The following is a 16,844-nucleotide window of genomic DNA, read 5'->3' as shown; positions in this document are numbered from 1 at the left end:
TCAGGCCAGGTGTCTATTTTGGATGCCCAGTAATCAAAGGGGAATGACGGTTGAGGGAGAACATCGGTAATGGAGGAAAAATAGTTAATAACCATACTGGACAAATCTTGTCTCCTGTCACTTTGAATAGATGCTGCTGTACCTGTCGTGTCTGCGGTCATTGCGAAATCACTCCACAACCTGGTCAGAAAACCCCTCTGTCCTACGCCACTTCTGATCTGTGCACCTCTAACACCTCTGCCCTGTAGCCCCCTGCAGCTCGTGTGAGAACCATCACCGGCGCTGTGTGCTGGGAATACCTGAATCAAACGGTCTACAAGAGTTGCTTGTTTGGTTGCTAATATTTGTTCGAGGTTCTCATGTGGCATAATATTTTGCAATTTTCCTTTATAGCGAGGATCAAGGAGGCAGGCCAACCAGTAATCGTCATCTGTCATCATTTTTATAATGCGTGGGTCCCTTTTGAGGATACGCAAGGCATAATCCGCCATGTGGGCCAATGTTCCAGTTGTCAAGTCAGTGCATATGCTGGGTTGAGGAGCACTGTCTGGCAAATCAACGTCACTTATCTCCCTCAAAAACCCTGAACCCGGCCTTGCACCGCCAGCAGTTTCTATTGCCCCCTGAGAAGCTTCCTCATCCCAAAAATACTCATCCCCATCATCCTCCTCGTCCTCCACCTCCTCTTCGCCCGCTACCTCGTCCTGTACACTGCCCTGACCAGACAATGGCTGACTGTCATCAAGGCTTCCCTCGTCCTCGGCTGCAGACGCCTGTTCCTTTATGTGCGTCAAACTTTGCATCAGCAGACGCATTAGGGGGATGCTCATGCTTATTATGGTGTTGTCTGCACTAACCAGCCGTGTGCATTCCTCAAAACACTGAAGGACTTGACACAGGTCTTGGAGCTTCGACCACTGCACAGCTGACAACTCCATGTCTGCCATCTACCTGCCTGCCCGTGTATGTGTATCCTCCCACAAATACATAACAGCACGCCTCTGTTCGCACAGTCTATGAAGCATGTGCAGTGTGGAGTTCCACCTTGTTGCAACGTCAATGATTAGGCGATGCTGGGGAAGGTTCAAAGACCGCTGATAGTTCTGCATACGGCTGGAGTGTACGGGCGAACGGCGGATGTGAGAGCAAAGTCTGCGCACTTTGAGGAGCAGTTCGGGTAACCCCGGATAACTTTTCAATAAGCACTGCACCACCAGGTTTAAGGTGTGAGCCAGGCAAGGAATGTGTTTCAGTTGTGAAAGGGCTATGGCAGCCATAAAATTCCTTCCGTTATCACTCACTACCTTGCCTGCCTCAAGATGTACAGTGCCCAGCCATGACTGAGTTTCTTGCTGCAAGAACTCGGACAGAACTTCCGCGGTGTGTCTGTTGTCGCCCAAACACTTCATAGCCAATACAGCCTGCTGACGCTTGCCACTAGCTGTTCCATAATTGGACACCTCGTGTGCAACAGTGGCAGCTGCGGATGGAGTGGTCGTGCGACTGCGGTCTGTGGACGAGCTCTCGCTTCTGCTGGAGGACGAGGAGGAGGAGGGGGGACGAACGCCTACAGCCAACTGTTTCCTAGACCGTGGGCTAGGCAGAACTGTCCCAATATTACTGTCCCCTGTGGACCCTGCATCCACCACATTAACCCAGTGTGCCGTGATGGAGATGTAACGCCCCTGGCCATGCCTACTGGTCCATGCATCTGTTGTCAGGTGCACCTTTCTACTCACAGATTGCCTGAGCGCATGGACAATGCGGTCTTTTACATGCTGGTGGAGGGCTGGGATGGCTTTTCTCGAAAAGAAGTGTCGACTGGGTAGCTCGTAGCGTGGTACAGCGTAGTCCATCAGGGCTTTGAAAGCTTTGGTTTCAACTAACCGGTAGGGCATCATCTCTAACGAGATTAGTCTAGCACTGTGGGCGTTCAAACCCTGTGTACGCGGATGCGAGGATGAGTACTTCCTTTTCCTAACGAGTCTCATGTAGGGTGAGCTGGACTGGAGAGTTGCATACGGTGGAACTGGCGGGGGTGCCGGTGGACATGGGTGACTGAGAGAGGGTTGGTGATGGTATTCTTGATGGTGCCCAACATACAATTTTTCCAACCACGAACCTGGTGATTCCCTGACTGCTTTGGCCTTGCGACGAAACCGCAACATTACCTGAAGGTGGTGTGGTAAACGATGGGTTTACAGTGAGGGAAGGGATGTCGCCTTGCTGATTAGCTTCATTGTGAGAGGGTGCTACAACGTTAAGGGACGTTTGGTAGTTTGTCCAGGCTTGCAAGTGCATGGTGGTTAAATGTCTATGCATGCAACTTGTATTTAAATTTTTAACATTCTGACCTCTGCTGAAGGTCCTTGAGCATTTCTTACAGATGACTTTGCGCTGATCATTGGGATCTTGCTTAAAAAAATTCCAGACTGCACTCTTCCTATCGGATACCTTTTCAGGTATTGCACACTGAGCTACTTTAACCTGATGGCCACGCTGTCCTACAACTGGTTTTGGTTTTGCCACATGTTTTTGGCCAGATACCGGCCTGCCAGATGGAACCTGTTGCGATGTTGATGCCTGCTGCGGGTCCTCCTCCTCTGCTTCAGTGCTACTGCCGCCTGCACCCTGTTCACCCAATGGCTGCCAATCGGGGTCAACAACTGGGTCATCTATGACCTCCTCTTCTATGTTCTGTGCACCTTGCTCTGGGTCACCGTGTAAGCCGGTGCTATAGCGTTCGTGACGGGGCTCCATAGTCTCATCGAGGTCAGATTCTGGATCAGTACACTGCGAGGGCAATGTTCTGATCTGAGTCAAAGGAACAGCATAATAATGTGGCTGTGCATCTGTGCACTCCATGTCCGATTCATCTTGTAATGGGCATGGCCTGTTAACAATTTCCCTTTCTAACCCAGGCACGGTATGTGTAAAGAGCTCCATGGAGTAACCAGTTGTGTCGCCTGACGCATCCTTCACTGTTGTTCTGGGTGAAGGACGCAAGGAAGCGACTTGTTCCTGACCGGGAGCATCCACTGACGACGCACTGCTCTGACATTTGGCACTTTCCGAGGAGGAGGCGAAAGAGCTAGAGGCAGAGTGAGCAAGGAAAGCCAATACTTGTTCCTGCTGCTCCGGCTTCAAAAGTGGTTTTCCTACTCCCAGAAAAGGGAGCCTTCGAGGCCTTGTGTAGCCAGACGATGACGCTGGCTCAACAACTCGAGACTTAGGGGCTATACTGCTTTTCCCACGACCACCTGATGCTCCACGACCATGACCACCACCACTACCATCATTACCAGCTGCCAATGACCGCCCACGGCTACGACCTCTTCCACCAGACTTCCTCATTCTTGGAAAAATGTTACCAAACTAACAACCGTTATGTGGTCCTGTAAAACCAGGTACAAGGTGTGCGTGAACTTGTTGGGAATGTAAATCTCCCTTTTTTATGTGTGGGAGAATCCAGGGAAAAATCAGGCCCACTGTATTACACTACACAGTTTGATTGGCAGAAAGAGGCTGGCAAATATGGCACTAACAGGAGTGACGCAGATAAAAACACTGGCAATAGAAATGTCCCTCTTTTTTTGATATGGTAGACAAGGGATTGAATCAGGGCCACTATATCACGGTATAGTTCCTGTGGCACAAAATGACTGACAGATACCACAGACAGCACTCGCACACATGCACAGGTTTGGCAAGATTATTCTCCCTTTATTTATTTTGGGGGGATATGTGAGACAAGTGATTTAATCTGGCCCACTGTTATACAGTAGGTTTTCTGTGGCAGAAAAAAAATAAATAAATGCCACACAGGACTGGCACTAACGCAGATTTGCCAATCTTAATCTCCCACTTTTTTTTTTTTCTGGGAGAATTAGGAAGAAATCAGGCCCACAGTTATACAGTAGGTTTTCTGTGGCAGAAAGTGGCTTGAAGAGATATAACAAAAAAAAAGGGGACTGTACTACAATTACTATCTCCCTACAGTAATCTCAGAAAAGTGTGGCAGGCAGCAATAAAAAGGACGGCTGCACACAAAAGTCAAAAGTGTGGACAAACACACAAGATAGCTGTGCAGAAAGGAAGGAGCAACAGGATTTGTGCTTTGAAAAAAGCAGTTGGTTTACACAGCGGCGTACACAAAGCAACGCAGCTATCAGGGAGCCTTATAACCTACAGAGCTGATGACGAGAAATCGAGCCTCCACTGTCCCAAAAACAAAAGGTGGTGTTGGACAGTGGAAATCGCTGCAGCACAAGCGGTTTGGGGGTGAATGTACCCTGCCTAACGCTATCCCTGCTTCTGAAGAAGCGGCAGCAACCTCTCCATATGCTCAGATCAGCAGCAGTAAGATGGCGGTCGGCGGGAACGCCCCTTTATAGCCCCTGCGACGCCGCAGACAGCAAGCTAATCACTGCCATGCCCTTCTCTAAGATGGTGGGGACCAGGACCTATGTCATCACGCTGCCCACACTCTGCGTCCTCCTTCATTGGCTGAGAAATGGCGCTGAAAGCGTCATAAGAAACGCGACTTTGGTGCGAAGATCGTGTACCGCATGGCCGATCCCACGCTGGGATCGGGTCGGGTTTCATGAAACCCGACTTTGCCAAAAGTCGGCGACTTATGAAAATGACCAATCCGTTTCGCTCAACCCTACGCGCTGCTTCTCAAGCCCAGAAAACTCCCTCTGAGGTAACTGTCCTGTTTCCAGAATCTTCCTGTCCGTAACTCAAGGGTGACCTCCAGTGGCTGAACAACATTACTGCAACAACATTGTAATTATCTTGTCTATTACTCAAAGGTGACCTCCAGTGGCAGAACAAAATTACTGCAACAACATTGCCTCTTCTGAGAAAAAGAGGACTTAACCCCTTCACCCCCGGAGCTTTTTCCGTTTTTTCGTTTTCGTTTTTCGCTCCCCTCCTTCCCAGAGCCATGACTTTTTTATTTTTCCATCAATATGGCCATGTGAGGGCTTATTTTTTGCGGGACGAGATGTACTTTTGAAATAAACCAAAATAGAAGATTTAGAAACTGAGCGGCACCAGGTTGGTTAATCTTCACAGGCTATTCGCTAAGCGAGGACAAGCAGACTTGAAACACTTTCAGTAAAAGCATACATGGGTGGTGCTCAATTGTCAGCGAGAATAGCAGAAACACAATATAAAACATTCCTCAAGAAACTGGAGAAAAAATTTGGTAATTATCCATAGATACAAAGCAAAAGAAAAAATAAAAATTCCTAAGGGATAAAAATGACTTTGAAACGGGGCAAATCTTTTCCTGGAAAAAAAAAACAAGAGAAGATTTTTTCGCCCCTCTAAAAACTCAAATAGGAAAACATCAATGAAAGATGGCTGGATTACAGATTCCGATTCAAGCGGATTGGAAGAACAGGGGGAAGATGGTAATACCGCAACTACATCACAGTCTGTGGAAATCCCTTTAGGAAGAAAACCCGGTGAGGGGAAGGCAAAAGAAACGCAAACAAGTGTCGTGGAGGAAGTGAACATAACTGATGACCAACTCCGAATTATTCATTTGTCTAATAACATTTTGTCAGCAGATCAAGAAAGAGTTTTGTCTTTGGGGCTAAACTTCTGTTTACCAGAAAAGTTCAACTTAACCAATTTTAAAATAGACCTGATTAAAAGTGTAAGGAAAATTCATCGACACAAACAGTTTGCGAATAATAAAATAAAATGGCAAGAGACATGCGTACCTACAACAGAAAGTCCAGCCACTATAGGAAATCTTGGTTTTATGGCATTTCCACCTTCTGATAACAGCGAGACTGATGACATGTGGTTACTAACGAATCTGAGTGAAGAAGTTGGCCATGTAGAACAATCCAAGGATGATGACATCGCTAAAACAATGGTGGAACCTTTTAGAGGAGGAATTCGGTCTAACTATATGCCACTGATTTCTCCAGGGAATTCAATAGACTTATTTCATGATTTAGTCCTGAAATATGTGGAGGCGATTATATATCGAGAGCCTAGGAAGAATTTAACATCCAATGAGGAAAAGGCTCTCCGAGAGATGCAACGATGGAAGGACGTTATTATAAGAAAAGCAGACAAGGGGGCCAATATCGTAATATCCGATACAAATTATTATATCACTGAAGCTCTATCTCAGCTTAATGATAGAACAACGTATATACCATTACATAGTATCCCCACTGTAAAATTCAGAGAAAAACTACGCTCTCTGCTGAATACATTTGTGGTAAAAGGTGCCTTATCTAAAACTAGAGCAGAAAAACGTTTACCTGAATATCCTAAAATACCTCATTGGTATAGAATCCCAAAGATTCACAAAAATGCCTCGCATCCCCCAGGACGCCCCATAATTTCGGGGAATGAATCTCTAACAGAACCGTTGTCACAGTTTCTAGACTGGTTATTGAAACCATTACTACAAAAAATTCCGTCTTTTGTCAAAGACTCTGGAGACTTTTTGTTAGCCCTTAAAACTGTTGATTGGCAGCCGGGTTTTGCTCTCGCTTCTATAGACATCGTGAGCCTTTATACACGAATTCCGCAAACAAAGGAAGGCTTGGAAGCGATTAAAAAAATCCTTTGCAATACTGAAAAAGACTCGGATTTCATCGCTTTCATTTTGGAAAGCCTTGAATTTGTTTTATCGCATAACGCCTTCAAATTTATTGATAAATGGTATTTGCAATGCACAGGCACAGCCATGGGTACGCCCGTCGCGTGCGTTTTTGCTAATTTATGTTTAGCCGCCTTTGAAGAGAAGTATATCACATCTATGGCAAATCCTTATTTGAAACATATGAAACTTTATTTAAGATTCGCTGATGATATATTTATCATCTGGGACGGCTCAAAAAATGTTTTTGACAACTTTGTCACACACTTAAACAGCGTAAATAAGGACAACATGCGTTTTACTTCTACTTTTGGTGAAAGTCAATTAGAATTTCTCGATGTAAAAATAAACATATTCGACGGTGAACTCGTTACTAAGGTGCACAAAAAACCTACAGCAACAAATAACTTGTTACATTTCAATAGGGCGCATCCATTACAAACGAGACAAAGCATTCCTTACAGCCAGATGGTGCGTTACAGAAAAATAAATAATAACGACTCGATCCTTAGGCCGGGGACACACACAACGTATAATAAAACGGTCCGTTTTTCACAGACGAGAATCGCAGAAATGTTTCCAAAACAGTGATCCGTGTGCAGTGCGAGGATGCGATTTCCTCGCATCAAATGATCCCTTTGACATCCGTGTGACATCCGTATGCCGAGATTTTCTCGCAGGCTTCCAAAACCAACATCTAATAGATTTATGTGCTCAAATGTTCGTTAAAAAATATATACAGTATATATATATATATATATATATATATATATATATATATATATATATATATATATAGATATGTAATTGTGACACATATATATATATTCTGTATTTATATTTCATTCAGCGCGATATGTGTGAAAAGCCGGTAATTCAATTGCCGGCTTCTCATTTCTCCTGCACAAACCCGACAGGATATGAGACATGATTACATACAGTAAACCATCTCATATCCCTTTTTTTTTGCATATTCCACACTACTAATGTTAGTAGTGTGTATGTGCAAAATTTGGGCGCTGTAGCTGCTAAAATAAAGTGTTAAATGGCAGAAAAAATTGGCGTGGGCTCCCGCGCAATTTTCTCCGCCAGAGTGGTAAAGGCAGTGACTGAGGGCAGATATTAATAGCCAGGAGAGGGTCCATGGTTATTGGCCCCCTCTGGCTACAAACATCTGCCCCCAGCCACCCCAGAGAAGGCACATCTGGAAGATGCGCCTATTCTGGCACTTGGCCACTCTCTTCCCACTCCCTGTAGCGGTGGGATATGGGGTAATGAAGGGTTAATGTCACCTTGCTATTGTAAGGTGACATTAAGCCAGATTAATAATGGAGAGGCGTCAATTATGTCACCTATCCATTATTAATCCAATTGTATGAAAGGGTTAAAAAAAACCACACACATTATTACATTGAGTTGCGGTGAGGCGCCCTCTGCTGGATGTTCTCATGAACTGGAGCCTTAGGAAAAGTTCCCACGCTCGAGTTCATATGAGTTCATCCAGCAGAGGGCGCCTCACCGCAACTAAATGTAAGTACAGATCACCCAGCTTTCCTTTCAGCACCCGGGGTTTACAGGCACGAGCGAGTGCTTTAGCACAGCTCCTGCCTGTAAATTGATTTAACCCCTTCAGATGGATTTACTTTGTGGGACCTGACAGTTCATCCGAAGGTATGTATATTGTGGGTTTATTATTTTTCAGAGCGAGGGTCTTCAGGTGGATTGAGAGAGCAATAAAATATTAAAACAACCTGTGTGTTTATTTCATTAAAATACTTTTTAATAACGTGTGTGTGTGTTGTTTAACCCTTTCATACAATTGGATTAATAATGGATAGGTGACATAATTGACGCCTCTCCAATATTAATCTGGCTTAATGTCACCTTACAATAGCAAGGTGACATTAACCCTTCATTACCCCATATCCCACCGCTACAGGGAGTGGGAAGAGAGTGGCCAAGTGCCAGAATAGGCGCATCTTCCAGATGTGCCTTTTCTGGGGTGGCTGGGGGCAGATGTTTGTAGCCAGGGGGGCCAATAACCATGGACCCTCTCCTGGCTATTAATATCTGCCGTCAGTCACTCGCTTTACCACTCTGGCAGAGAAAATTGCGCGGGAGCCCACGCCAATTTTTTCTGCCATTTAACCCTTTATTTTAGCAGCTACAGCAACCAAATTTTGCACATAAACACTACTAACATTAGTAGTGTGGAATATGCAAAAAAAAAGGAATATGAGATGGTTTACTATATGTAATCATGTCTCATATCCTGTCGGGTTTGTGAAGGAGAAGTGAAAAGCCGGCAATTGAATTACCGGCTTTTCTCTAACACCGGTGCGTATTTCTCGCAATGCACACGCATGGCCCGTGTGGAATCCGATTTTTTCTCGCACCCATAGACTTGCATTGGCGAGTCTCGGCCGAGATACGCTGACAATCGCAGCATGCTGCAATTTCACTCGGATCCTGAATACGGCGGAGAAAATATCGGATGATGGGAGCTGCACCATAGATTAACATTGGGCCGAGCACAATGAGATTTTTTATTGCATTGCACTCGTCCGTAATACGGTCTAGTGTGACCCCGGCCTTAAAGAACAAATTGCTGAGCTTAAAAAAGGTTTTTTGAAAAGAAATTACCCTTCTAATATATTAGCTGATGCAGAATTTAGGGTTAATAAACTATCACAAAATGATCTGCTAAAAAATCGTAAAAAAATAAGACAATCGGAACAAAAACAGCAGAGATTTCCTTTTGCTTTCACGCACAGCCAAATGGACAAAGAAATATACTCTGCGATTAGAAAAAACTGCCATGTCCTGCAAAGTGATAGGGATCTTCCTAAAATAACTTCTATTCAACCCCAATTTGCGTATAAATGTACTAAAAATCTGGGAGATCTTCTTGTCCATAATCGTCTTTTGCCAGAAAATCATAATTGGTTAGAGAAATCCCTGCCTCAAGGAAATCACAAATGTGGAAATTGTAATTATTGCCATCTCCATTTAACGCATAATCCCCTGCATATAGGCTCTAGAACGCATACGGTCCAGGATTTTGTGTAAAAGCAAATACGTAGTTTATATAATTTTTTGTCTATTTTTATATCCGCCCGCAAGCAACGAGATTCAGGGAACATTATAGGTCGATTTCCACAGGAAAAGGCTCCTTACGGTTGATTGAACATGTAAAAAAGCGGCATAACGCAAATCCTGATGTTTTACGATTTGCAGGTTTAGAGGTTGTTAAATCCCCTTCCCAAGGCGGCAATCGGACTAAAATTCTACTCCAACATGAAGCAAGGTGGATTATAAAAGCAAACGCCCAAGGTCCAATTGGCCTTAACGATAAGCTCGATATGGCGGTATTTTTATAAGTTTTTTATAACTAAAATAGTATGTCTTTGTACTCATTTCTATCGCAAAATGTACGTAATATTATTTTCTACAATTTTGTACGCTTTCTCACTTTATTGTCTACCCCTTAAAAAGGAAGTGACGTGTGTTTTTGCACCTGGACCCGTGGAAGCGCATTCGCGCGAAACGGCCGTCGTCCTCACCTGCCTCCCCGCACCCCTCTCTCTTCCCTGCCACCTCTCCATGAATGTCTAAATGCTGGATGTAGCAAATAAAGGACATTAACTACAGCATCTTCGGGGTGAGTGCCATATCTGTTATATTGGTTGCGATACAAGTTGTACTTTTGAACGATACCATTGGTTTTACCATGCCGTGTAACAGAAAACGGGAAAAAAATTCCAAGTGTGATGAAATTGCAAAAAAAGTGCAATCTCACACTTGTTTTTTGTTTGGCTTTTTTGCTAGGTTCACCAAATGCTAAAACTGACCTGATATTATGATTCTCCAGGTCAATACGAGTTCCTAGACACCTAACATGTCTAGGTTCTTTTTTATCTAAGTGGTGAAAAAAAATTCCAAAGTTTGCTAAAAAAAAAAAAAATTGCGCCATTTTCCGATACCTGTAGCGTCTCCAATTTTCGTGATCTGGGGTCAGGTGAGGGCTTATTTTTTGTGTGCCGAGCTGGTGTTTTTAATGATGCCATTTTGGTCCAGATACGTTCTTTTGATCGACTGTTATTGCATTTTAATGCAATGTTGCGGCGACCAAAAAAATGTAATTTTGGCGCTTTGATTTTTTTTTCGCTACGCCATTTAGCGATCAGGTTAATCCTTTGTTTTTATTGATAGATTGGGCGATTCTGAACCCGGCAATACCAAATATGTGTAGGTTTGATTTTTTTTTATTGTTTTATTTTGATTGGGGCGAAAGGGGGGTGATTTGAACTTTTATATATTTTTTTTTTTTATATATTTTTCAACACTTTTTTTTAAATTTTGGCATGCTTCAATAGCCTCCATAGGAGCATGCACTACACGAACGGCTCTGCTACATAGAGGTGAAGCACAGATCACCTCTATGTAGCAGAAAGGCAGGTGTACTGTGAACGCCGACCACAGGGTGGCGCTCAAAGCAATCGGCCATCAACAACCATAGAGGTCTCAAGGAGACCTCTGGTTGTTATGGCAATGCACCGTTGACCCCCGATCATGTGACGGGGGTCAGCGGTGTGAGCGCTTCCCGCCGTGCGCGCTAGTTAAATGCCGCTGTCAGCGTTTGACGGCGGCATTTAACTGGTTAATGGGCGCGAGCGGATCGCGATTGCGCGCACATGTCAGCTGTACAAAACAGCTGACATGTCGCGGCTTTGAGGTGGGCTCACCGCCGAAGCCCACCTCAAAGCGGGGGATCTGCCAGCTGACGTACTATTCCGTCAGCTGGCAGAAAGGGGTTAAACGCTATAGCGCCACCTGTTGAAGTAGCGATCCTACAAGTCACAATCAACCCTTTAACGAGTCGTGCAATATGACTTAGGATAAAAGCCAAATCAGTATCTCAATTCGCAGACACGGTGTTTCGGGCTGTTGGCCCTCATCAGTGCGAAGCATGAGAACTGATTTGGCTAGGTGAGAGGCTCTGGACTGGGGTCTAAGGGGTAACGTTTCTCCTTATGGAGAGTGACATACCATCTCTGGCTTGTCAAGGTAAGGAGGCTTATTCGCCGTGCAATGCTCCTCTGGGAAATATAATATGCAAATTGCCTCCTCTGAGAAAAAGAGGACTTAACTCTATAGCGCCACCTGTTGGAAGTAGCGATCCTACAAGTCACAATCAACCCTCTAACGAGTCGTGCAATATGACTTAGGATAAAAGCCAATCAGTATCTCAGTTCGCAGACACGGTGTACCTTGACAAGCCAGAGATGGTATGTCACTCTCCATAAGGAGAGACGTTACCCCTTAGACCCCTGCAACAACATTGTCATTATCTTGTCTATTACTCAAGGGTGACATCCGGTGGCTGAACAAAGTTACTGCATCAACATTGTTTAGAACAGAAAACATCAGGATTAAATTACTGCATCATCACTGTTTATGATAGAAAGAACATCACCATACTACATATACATTCCACATAATGGAAAACAAACCAAGCCAATTCCCTAGAAATCAATATCTGTGACATGGCCATGATCAGGGCTTCCTCTGGTGTGACTCGGCCGCATCGGGGCACAGCCGGGGCGCGGCCGCACGGTCCTAGGGCACCCCGTACTGGGGCACTGCTGGGATCAGCACGCCCGCACAGGGGTACCGCAGTGCATTTTCAGAGGTGCCATAAATAAGGTGGCGAGGTTGTTGGTGCATCTGTAAACTGGTTCAGGAGGTCATCCAATGCTTTATCTGCCACAGAATACCAGTCATTTATGCTGTAGGTAAAGTTGGGGGACCAGGCACAGACTTCACATCAGCATATGACAGCAGCCTCCAGGACAGGTAGTTACCTACAGACGTCCCCCCTTTTCCAATGAACTTTGATGAGTGATCACATTTTATATGCGCTGAATCCAAACAACCCTGAGGACAGGAGAAAAAAGGGAACAACGGCGCGCACGATCTAAGTGCAGTAGAAACTAGGTGTAAATTGCACGACAATATAATTGCACTCACCTAGTCAAAGGCGAAAATGAAGCACTGAAAGGGGATCCGAGGTGAACGGTCTGCAGCTCGGCCGACTGGGCACACGGAAAAGGCCCTCAGACATCCGTGGTAAAGCGATAGATAGCAAGGAAAATCCCAGTATGTAGCCGGCGCCAGAGCTGCCACTAGAAATTTTGGGGCCCCATACTGGCAAAGTTTTCGGGGCCCCCTTGAGACTCAGGCTCCACCCCAGCCCCGCCTCCACGCTCCACCCCTCGAACTGTCCACAGTCCCACCGCTCTCTCTTGGAAAAACTCCACTTCTCACCTATCACACATTAACAGTTCCCATCACCAGATCACACATATAACAGCAGCTTTTGTTTTGGCCAAAAGATTTTTTAAGCCACCACCATAACACGGTAGATACTTTTGGCCGGGCCCTACTCTACTGTAACCTACTAAATATTTGTTAAAATATGAAATACAATTTAGGTATATTTTTATTTATTATTCTATTTTTAAAATGACCAATAATATCAAATACAAGGAACAAATACAACACCATGACCAGACCACATATTACCACCACATAGTAACCAAATAATAGCACATACAAGGTACAAATACAACACCATGACCAGACCACATATTACCACCACATAGTGACCAAATAATAGCACATACAAGGTACAAATACAACACCATGACCAGATCACATATTACCACCACATAGTGACCAAATAATAGCACATACAAGGGACAAATACCGCAACACCATGACCAGACCACATATTACCACCACATAGTGACTGAATACTACAATACTGATCAGTAATAAAAAAACACAATACTAATATCACCATAAGTGCCATTATACACAGGAGATCTGTACTTAGTATGCAGTGTCTGTGTACAGGTAATACAGTGATCACTAGTGAAATTATACACTGGAGCTCTGTATATAATGTATAGGTAATACAGTGATCACTGGTGACATACACAGGACCTCTGTATATAGTATACAGTGTATAGTGTCAGGAAACAGGTAACACACTGACTCACCAGTGACGTCTCTAGGTGAAGTCCTTCATCTTTCATCCAGCACAGACCGCTGTCACTTCTTCCAGCCAGGACTCGTTTCTGCAGGAAATAACACAGTTATCTCGGACTCCGCTTGCAGAACACATTACTTAATTTTTCCCAACTTCTACATTACACCACATGAAGAAGGCGACATAGTATCACTCTACACAGTAACAGGACCGCCCCCCCATTTAAAACAGTGTCCTCAGAAAATAAAATAAATATATCACTGCAGTAATAATATCCCTTAATTAGCCCCTATGGTAATAATATCCCCCATCCTGGCCCGTGTATCTCATTCCTGGCTCCAGCCATATGTTCTCGCATCCTGCCCTCATGAGTATCCATCCTGCCCCATATGATCTCCCCATCCTGCCCCATCAGTCTCCATCGTATCCATCCTGCCCCATGATCCTGCACGATCTGTCTCCAATCCTGCCCCCATGTCTTTCATTCTGCCCCGTGTCTCCAATCATGCCCGTATCTCCATTCTGCCCCCAGTGTCTCCAGCATTCTGCCCCCAGTGTGTCCAGCATTCTGCCCCGTGTCCAGCATTTCTGCCCCCAGTGTCTCCAGCATTTCTGCCCCCAGTGTCTCCAGCATTCTGCCTCCGTGTGTCCAGCATCTCTGCCCCCTTGTGTCCAGCATTTCTGCCCCAGTGTGTCCAGCATCTCTGCCCCAGGGTGTCCAGTATCTCTGCCCCAGTGTGTCCAGCATCTCTGCCCCAGGGTGTCCAGTATCTCTGCCCCAGTGTGTCCAGCATCTCTGCCCCAGTGTGTCCAGCATCTCTGCCCCAGCGTGTCCAGTATCTCTGCCCCAGTGTGTCCAGCATTTCTGCCCCAGCGTGTCCAGCATTTCTGCCCCAGTGTGTCCAGCATCTCTGCCCCAGTGTGTCCAGTGTTGTGAATTTGCTTTTTGCTCCCTCTAGTGGTTACTAGTTTTTTGACTCTGGTTTTTCTGTCATTCCTTTTATCCGCACCTGGGTCGTTAGTTAGGGGTGTCGCTATATAAGCTCCCTGGACCTTCAGTTCAATGCCTGGCAACGTAGTTATCAGAGCTAGTCTGCTGTGCTCTTGTCTACTGATCCTGGTTCCAGTTATATCAGCTAAGTCTGCCTTTTGCTTTTTGCTATTTGTTTTGGTTTTGTATTTTTGTCCAGCTTGTTCCAAATCTATATCCTGACCTTTGCTGGAAGCTCTAGGGGGGCTGGTGTTCTCCCCCCGGACCATTAGACGGTTCGGGGGTTCTTGAATTTCCAGTGTGGATTTTGATAGGGTTTTTGTTGACCATATAAGTTACCTTTCTTTATTCTGCTATCAGTAAGCGGGCCTCTCTGTGCTAAACCTGGTTCATTTCTGTGTTTGTCATTTCCTCTTACCTCACCGTCATTATTTGTGGGGGGCTTCTATCCAGCTTTGGGGTCCCCTTCTCTGGAGGCAAGAAAGGTCTTTGTTTTCCTCTACTAGGGGTAGCTAGATTCTCCGGCTGGCGCGTGTCATCTAGAATCAACGTAGGAATGATCCCCGGCTACTTCTAGTGTTGGCGTTAGGAGTAGATATATGGTCAACCCAGTTACCACTGCCCTATGAGCTGGATTTTTGTATTCTGCAGACTTCCACGTTCCTCTGAGACCCTCGCCATTGGGGTCATAACAGTTTGCCAGGCCAGTATTAAATGTTTAATGCATTGCAGAAGAGGGATTATAAGAAAGAAGATTCTGAGTTTTTTTTTTTTTTTTTCTTCTTCCCCTTTACCTCAGAGTGGCTATGCTTGCTGCAGACATGAATGTCCAGACCTTGATTACAAGTGTGGACCAGCTGGCTACTCGTGTGCAGGGCATACAAGACTATGTTATCAGAAATCCTAGGTCAGAACCTAAGATACCGCTATGCGTTCATATATCAAGGAGTCTCTGGAAAAAGGACATATTCGTCCGTCTTCTTCCCCTCTTGGTGCGGGATTCTTTTTTGTGGCAAAAAAGGACGGATCTTTGAGACCTTGTATTGATTATCGGCTTTTAAATAAGATCACTGTCAAATTTCAGTATCCTTTACCGCTGTTGTCTGACTTGTTTGCCCGGATTAAGGGTGCCAAGTGGTTCACCAAGATAGACCTTCGTGGTGCGTACAACCTTGTGCGCATTAAGCAAGGTGATGAATGGAAAACCGCATTCAATACGCCCGAAGGTCATTTTGAGTACTTGGTGATGCCTTTTGGGCTCTCCAATGCGCCTTCAGTTTTTCAGTCCTTTATGCATGACATTTTCCGGAAGTATCTGGATAAATTTTTGATTGTTTATCTGGATGATATTTTGGTTTTTTCTGATAATTGGGATTCGCATGTGGAGCAGGTCAGGTTGGTCTTTGGAATTCTGCGTGAAAATTCTTTGTTTGTCAAGGGCTCAAAGTGTCTCTTTGGTGTACAGAAGGTTCCCTTTTTGGGGTTCATTTTTTCCCCTTCTGCTGTGGAGATGGACCCAGTCAAGGTCCGAGCTATTCTTGATTGGACTCAGCCCTCGTCAGTTAAGAGTCTTCAGAAGTTCTTGGGCTTCGCTAACTTCTACCGTCGTTTTATCGCTAATTTTTCTAGCATTGTGAAACCTTTGACGGATATGACCAAGAAGGGCTCCGATGTAGCTAACTGGGCTCCTGCTGCCGTGGAGGCTTTCCAGGAGTTGAAACACCGGTTTACTTCGGCGCCTGTTTTGTGCCAGCCTGACGTCTCACTTCCCTTTCAGGTTGAGGTGGATGCTTCGGAGATTGGGGCAGGGGCCGTTTTGTCGCAGAGAGGCCCTGGTTGCTCTGTTATGAAACCTTGTGCCTTTTTCTCTAGGAAGTTTTCGCCTGCCGAGCGAAATTATGATGTGGGCAATCGGGAGTTGTTGGCCATGAAATGGGCATTTGAGGAGTGGCGTCATTGGCTCGAGGGTGCTAAGCATCGTGTGGTGGTCTTGACTGATCACAAAAATCTGATGTATCTCGAGTCTGCTAAACGCCTTAATCCGAGACAGGCCCGCTGGTCATTGTTTTTCTCCCGCTTTGATTTTGTTGTCTCGTATTTACCTGGTTCAAAGAATGTGAAGGCCGATGCTCTTTCTAGGAGCTTTGTGCCTGATGCTCCTGGAG

The sequence above is a fragment of the Ranitomeya variabilis genome, chromosome 6 (assembly GCF_051348905.1).
Source record: "Ranitomeya variabilis isolate aRanVar5 chromosome 6, aRanVar5.hap1, whole genome shotgun sequence".
Lineage (NCBI taxonomy): Eukaryota > Metazoa > Chordata > Amphibia > Anura > Dendrobatidae > Ranitomeya > Ranitomeya variabilis.
Note: the sequence above shows the minus strand (reverse complement) of the source record.